Source organism: Papaver somniferum, chromosome 1 (assembly GCF_003573695.1).
Source record: "Papaver somniferum cultivar HN1 chromosome 1, ASM357369v1, whole genome shotgun sequence".
NCBI lineage: Eukaryota > Viridiplantae > Streptophyta > Magnoliopsida > Ranunculales > Papaveraceae > Papaver > Papaver somniferum.
This window is the reverse complement of record NC_039358.1, coordinates 120,016,088-120,022,848: the sequence shown is the minus strand read 5'-3', so window position 1 is coordinate 120,022,848 and position 6,761 is coordinate 120,016,088. Positions and strand designations below refer to the sequence as shown.

The 6,761-nt window shown below is 30.2% G+C and overlaps 1 long non-coding RNA gene across 1 annotated transcript; it reads left to right on the top strand.

Moving 5' to 3' along the window:
* Positions 1 to 4,824: 4,824 nt before the first annotated feature.
* Positions 4,825 to 6,485, top strand: LOC113298497. Its single transcript, XR_003334204.1, has 2 exons — positions 4,825 to 6,199; positions 6,330 to 6,485. It is a non-coding gene; the product is annotated as an uncharacterized LOC113298497 (long non-coding RNA).
* The last annotated feature ends 276 nt before the right edge of the window (positions 6,486 to 6,761 follow it).

Below are 6,761 nucleotides of genomic sequence, written 5' to 3'. Positions count from 1 at the left end.
AAAGTTTGTCTTCTGTTCAAACTTGTTTCGGGAAACAAAGATAAAAATATGCCCATAGTTGCTGCATGCCCAGTCACGTGTCAACCATGTTAATGATTCTAGAGATTTCTATTGCTTTTACTAACCAACCACCCTAACACTATTAAGGGATACCCTATTTAATTAAAAACACTCATTCTAAAAATTTAGGGGCACTCACCACTGCTATACACACCTTATATTAGGATCTAGCACACACTATCCAGTTCTAACTTCCCACTCAAATGGGTTGAGTTCGGATCCAAAGCTAAAATGAGATTTTAGTGTTGTTACAACTTAATTATTATAAATTAATCTAACCACTATTTTGATAAGAAACTAGTATCGTTAGATAGATCTCGAAAGTTACGCAGAATGGACTACTCGAACGTGTGAATCAGATATCGTATGAAGAAGAAAACATCAAGACAATATGAAGGGTAAAATTGTCATTTACGAAAAAAACACTTTTGATGCAACAAGGACACGTTGTGGCTTTCCCTTATTAGATTCTTGGGTTCCTTTAACATTGTGGTCGGCCTTATCTTCACCAACCGAGAGGATTAACTCTCATTTTTTTCTTTCTCTTCTTCATTCTTCTTTCTCTTTCTCTTTCTTTTTCCCTGTTTCTTCTTCAGTTAACGATTTCGAGAATCAATTCATGATTCTGAGTTGATGTAAAGCTGGAGGAGATTGAGGTTAGATGATAGTGATGTTGTCATGGTTTGTTGTTGATTCAGACTCGAAGGAGGAATAGAGTTATAAGTTAGGGTTTCTGTGGGTAAAGGATGAATTGGTAGAATGATTTCGAGTTCTTAGGTGATTTGAGAGATGAATCGAGTTGATGTTAGATGAAGAAAATAAGGGTTGTGGTTGAATTGAAGTTCTGAAATCTTTTTGGAGATGATCTGAGACTTGGGGTTTCTGAAGTTGAATTCGAGAATTCGATTAAGGGTGAACAAGGAGAAGTTAGAAGATGGGTTTTGCTATTATTTGATGATTGATGGAAGTTGTGGTAGTTTGATGATTGAATCAGTGAATTAGGGTTTGTAATGTAAAGTCAATGAAGATGAATCTGAAGGTTTGGAAGATGGAGAGGATGGTCTAGGAGATTCATTATAATGGGTTAGATATGGTTTAAGGGATAAGGTTGTAGAACAACATGAAAGCATCAGTTAGATTTTAGTGCCTCTTATTTAGTTAATCTCTCGGATTAGTCAGGTGCTAGCTTGGGGGCGCTACAGTGTTGGTATCAGAGTTCACTATTAGATCTTATATGGGAAAAGATAGAAATAGCCAGTGCTAGTTATAGAACTAGATTAGTTTAGAACTGGGTTGGGTTGTGAGATAAATCTTAATTAATCACTAACTATCAATAATTAAAAAATAAATAAATTATTTGATTGATTGTTTGTTTATGTAACGAAGTAAAAATTGTAGGTTACACCAATAACTTTAGCTTATAAAGATTTAAGAATAAATAATCTAAAAAGTATGAACACATACACAATCCAATACTATAAAAGTAGTGAGATTAATATTATCGATAAATCTTGAAAGTCACATAGAAACTTATTGAATACCTTGACTTGTACGTAGAATCAACAGTTTATAATTACATAAATGTTAATAGTATTTTTGGGACTCAATAATATTTGTATGAGTAGTTGGAAACCATCAATTTTGATAATAAGAATATTATAATAGTAATTATAAATGACAATAATAGTAATAATAATTTTAGTAAAGTAGTGTTAGCATTTATAAATTAGTATAATATTGGACTTAACTTAACAAAAATCTCATTAAAGATAGATAACGATAAAAATAATAAATTATGATTAAAAAATATAAAAATCAATAACGCTTATCTATGGTTAAGTTTTGTAAATTAAACTAATGAAAAACTAGGAGTAGATGATTTCCGTCTAAACTAGATAGTTAATATAATAATTATGTGTTAGACTTAAGAAAGCGAGGATATAATGTATAAAATAAAAAGACTTAACTTATTAATAATGCCAAAATTATCTTTAGTCTAACAACTGATCCAATAAATCTCTAAAATGAAACAAATAAACATGAAATAATAATAATAGCATTCAGATACTTAGTGTAACATAAGTATTAAAAGAAAATAAATTTATATATTGATAGGATCCTTCTTCAATATATAAATTTTCCATTTCAAAAGATGGCGAACTTAAACTGTTAGAATTTAAATTAGTATTATGTTGAGCATAACTTAAATTAAAATCTCATTAACAAATAAATAGCGATAAAATAATGATTATGATTAAATAGCTATGGAAGGTTAGTAGTACTTATCTACGGTTATTAAATTTTGTAAACTTAACTAATAGTAAATTAGAAATAGATGTTTTGCATCTAAACCAGATAGTTACGGTAAGATTATTAGAGATAAATTTAATAATGTGATGATATTATGTTAGATAAAATGATTAATCTTGTTATTAGCCTTATATTAAATAATTTTTAGTCATATAAAAGATTTAATGAACTTTTAGGATAAAACAAATACCTGAAATAACTACTCTAGTAACTGGAACCAATAATCTATTTAAAATAGAAATGATGTTAAGATGTAAGAGTAGTTAATATATATATATATATACAACAAGATTTTGCGTATTCAATAAATATTTTTTAAGAGTAATTAAGATAATAGTTCGACCACTAATGTTATTAATAATAAATGATAATAAGATCAATAATAATCATAATAAAGCAATACTAATAGTTATCAAATAATATTGTATTGAATTTTTTCTAATCAAAACCTTACTAATAATATATAACGAAAAATAAATAATTAGGAATCAAGTAGCTACGCAAAATTATTAGTAAGTGTCTACGGTCATTTTTGTAAATTAAATAATTAAATTAGAAATACATTCTAGTACAATGAAACCAGGTAATTAATGTAACACTTATTAGGTTAGACTTAAGAACGTGAGGAGATATTGTGAAAAAAATAAATAGAAGGACTAGATTTCTTAGTAATTTTATACCTAAATTATCTTTGGTCCAGTAAATGATTCACCAAAACACTAAATTATACACATAAAATGATATTTATAGTACTTTAATGTTTAGAACAATATTAGACTTAAAGGACAATAAATTTACCTATGAATAAGATGCTTATTATTAATACCAAAATCTAAGACATGTTAAAATTTATGCAGACTCAAATATAAATCATATTAAATTACCAAGGTTAATATTTAACAAAATATAAAATACGGATGTAATATGAATAAATAAAATCTATTATAGCAATCTTTACGTGAATGTAAAATTATATTGAGAAAATTAACTTAAGAATAATGAACATGGTAATATAGGCAAGATAATAATTTTGATAAGATAAGCAAATAATAATACTATAATACTAATGACTATAAAGTTTAGAGTTATTGTAAAATATCATTTGGATAATATTATCAAAATGTAATTTTATTAATAGTACAACTTAAGATTTACTTAGCAATAATATAAATTTAAGAAAATAAAGTTAGATCATTTAATATTTATAAGAAAATTAAACTTGGGATTATGATTAATTACGATTAACTTTTACCGGTCTAAAGAATAAGAAATAAATGTAATCATAATAGTAAAAATATCAATATCAAACAACTATGAAAAATTGTTAGCGGTAATTTACTTATATCAAGTCACATAATGAAATAAACAAATAGATATATTGAAAATAACATTTGGATAATTGTTGTAACACTAAATTAAATAGTACATGAATTTAAAAATTATTTATTTATAATATTATATTTGGAATTAAAACTCGATTTCATCAAATTAAATAAATAACAATAATGATAAATAAGAATAAAATAAAATTTCACGGCTAAGTCGCTTAAAATTATGTGAACTATTTATATATTTTATGAAGTAAATTTACCAGAATTACACCAATTAAGATAGAAGTTAAAGACTAATTAATCTTAACAAAATAAAATTAACACTTAGTTAATCGTAATAAGTTTGTACTTAGTTAATCCAGCACTAGGGAGTAGTGAGGTTGGTAATTCTGATGTGTTCGGTGATACTTGTTACGTAGGTAAGCATTGTCAGGCGTCGCGAACCTAGACAGGGCAACTGCATTCTTGTATCACTAGGCATTAGTGAACTGATAGATCCCAAATTTTACTTAGAGACTTTATTGTAGAGTATGTTCTTTTGTAATTAGAACCAGTGACTTATTGAAATAGAAATTAGTCTATTGAATCTAGAGCCACAAATTGTAGTTGTAGAAAGCCATATAGGTTTGTGCTTTGTTTCATGTTGTTTGCGCTTAGTTGAAAGATAGTAGTTCTCTATAAGGTGGGGAGTGTTTGAAGACCAGAAGGTGGTTCGATTTTTGAGGATGAAAATGAATAAGGTGGGGAGACTGTAAGGACCCTCAAACTGTCAACGCTATTTGACTGGTCAAGCGATGATCAAGATACTATTAAGACGATAATGACTCAATTAGTTAATATAGAACTTAATTATTATAAATTAATCTAACTACTATTTAGATACAAAACTAATATCGTTAGATATATCTCGAAAAGTTACGCAGAATGGACTGCTCGAACGTGTGAATCAGATATCGGATGAAAAAGAAAACATCAAGACAATATGAAGGGTAAAGTTGTCATTTACGGAAAAACGCTTTTGATGGAACATGGACATGTTATGGATTTCCCTTATCAGATTCTTGGGTTCCTTTAACATTGTGGTCGGCCTTATCTTCACCAACCGAGAGGATTAACTCTCATTTTCTTTCTTTGTCTTTCTCTTCTTCATTCTTCTTTCTCCTTCTCTTTCTTTTTCCCTGTTTCTTCTTCAGTTAACGATTTCGAGAATCAGTTCATGATCCTGAGTTGATGTAAAGCTGGCAGAGATGAGGTTAGATGATAGTGATGTTGTCGTGATTTGTTGTCGATTCAGACTCGAAGGAGGAATTGAGTTAGAAGTTAGGGTTTTTGTGGGTTGAGGATGAACCGGTAGAATGATTTCGAGTTCTTAGGTGATTTGAGAGATGAATCGAGTTGCTGTTAGATGAAGAAAAGAAGGGTTGTGGTTGAATTGAAGTTCTGAAATCGTTTTGGAGATGATCTGAGACTTGGGGTTTCTGAAGTTGAATTCGAGAATTCGATTAAGGGTGAACAAGGAGAAGTTAGAAGATGGGTTTTGTTGTTATTCGATGATTGATGGAAGTTGTGGTAGTTTGATGATTGAATCAGTGAATTAGGGTTTGTAAAGTAAAGTCAATGAAGATGAATCTGAATGTTTGGAAGATGGAGAGGATGGTCTAGGGGATTCATTATAATGGGTTAGATATGGTTTAAGGGATAAGGTTGTAGAACAGCATGAAAGCAGCAGTTAGAGTTTGAGGTTGTGAATTAGAAGTTCAATTCGAGGATGATGATGAGATTGAGATTAGGAAATGAAGAGTAGAGCAGAGCAATTAAGGGTGATGTTGTTGTTGTAGATGTTGTTGTTAACAGATGGGATTGAGGAAAAAGGTAATCAAGGTTTATTTGCTTAAGTTCATTTAATTTGATTTAATTGATGATATCTGGAATGGGTATTGAATGAATGTTGGTTATAATTGGAGTGTTTTGAATTGGTTGTAATTGAGTTGTTTTGAGGAAGATGGTTTGTGAAGCAGTTGGGTTTTGGTTCATATGATGGAGATATTATGCTTTAAGTATAATTGTTAGAGTTCTTAAAATGCTTTCTTGTGGCCATGTATTAAGGAATACAAGTTTGGCTGGAGGTTGAGTATGGATTAGAGATTGTAAGGTTTGAATTACAATTGCAGGACTAGTAATATTAATGGTGCTCATGCAGGGTGAATGTAATTGTGTAAGTGGTGATGGTGTTACAGTTCATGGAGTTGCAGCCTCATTGAAATGGGTGTATGAATTGTTGTAGGTGCAAGAGAGAATTAAGTCTGGTGTGTGTGAAATCGGAACTTGAAATTGGTAATGTAAATTGAATTGGAAGTGAATGTGAATAGATGTGACACAACTACTTGTGCAGGCAGTGTGTACAAGATATGGTTTTGAGTTGCAAATAATGTGAACTGGTGGTGATTATAGAGTTACAATTGGTGTTGCTATTAAAGCTTGAAACTGCTAGGTTGCAGGTAAAGCTTAAATTACTGATGTTTTCATGAAGTAAAGGTGTTGATTAATGGTAGTGAGAGTTTAATTTGTGTTGCAACTTAAGCAACATAGGGATTAGTTATAACTCTTAGATTGTGTATGTGCTGATAGGATGTGCAAGCTGAAGTAGATTGTAATGCTATCATGGCAGTGATCTTAGTGAAAGGCTGCATGCAGATCAAGGTAATCTTAAATTACAGATGTATTGGAATTATGTTTAAGTGAAGTATTTGTGTAGTGTTGTAATGAATAAAATCAGATTAATTATGTTCTTGTAACTGCAATAGGATTAGACTGATTAGTTGTCCCAGTCAGTTTAGCTGACTCAATCTGTTTAACTGACTTAGTATATCTGACTGAGTTAACTCAGTGACTAGACCTGACCAGACTTGACTCACTAGACCTTGACCGAGTTAACTCTTTGACCTGACCTTGACTATGTTGACTGACGTTTACTGTTAGTTGACCTTTGACCGTCATTTCAACCGTTAGTGACTGTTAGTTGACTTAGTTGGACTGGGCCTTAGATTAAGGGGCCAGCGG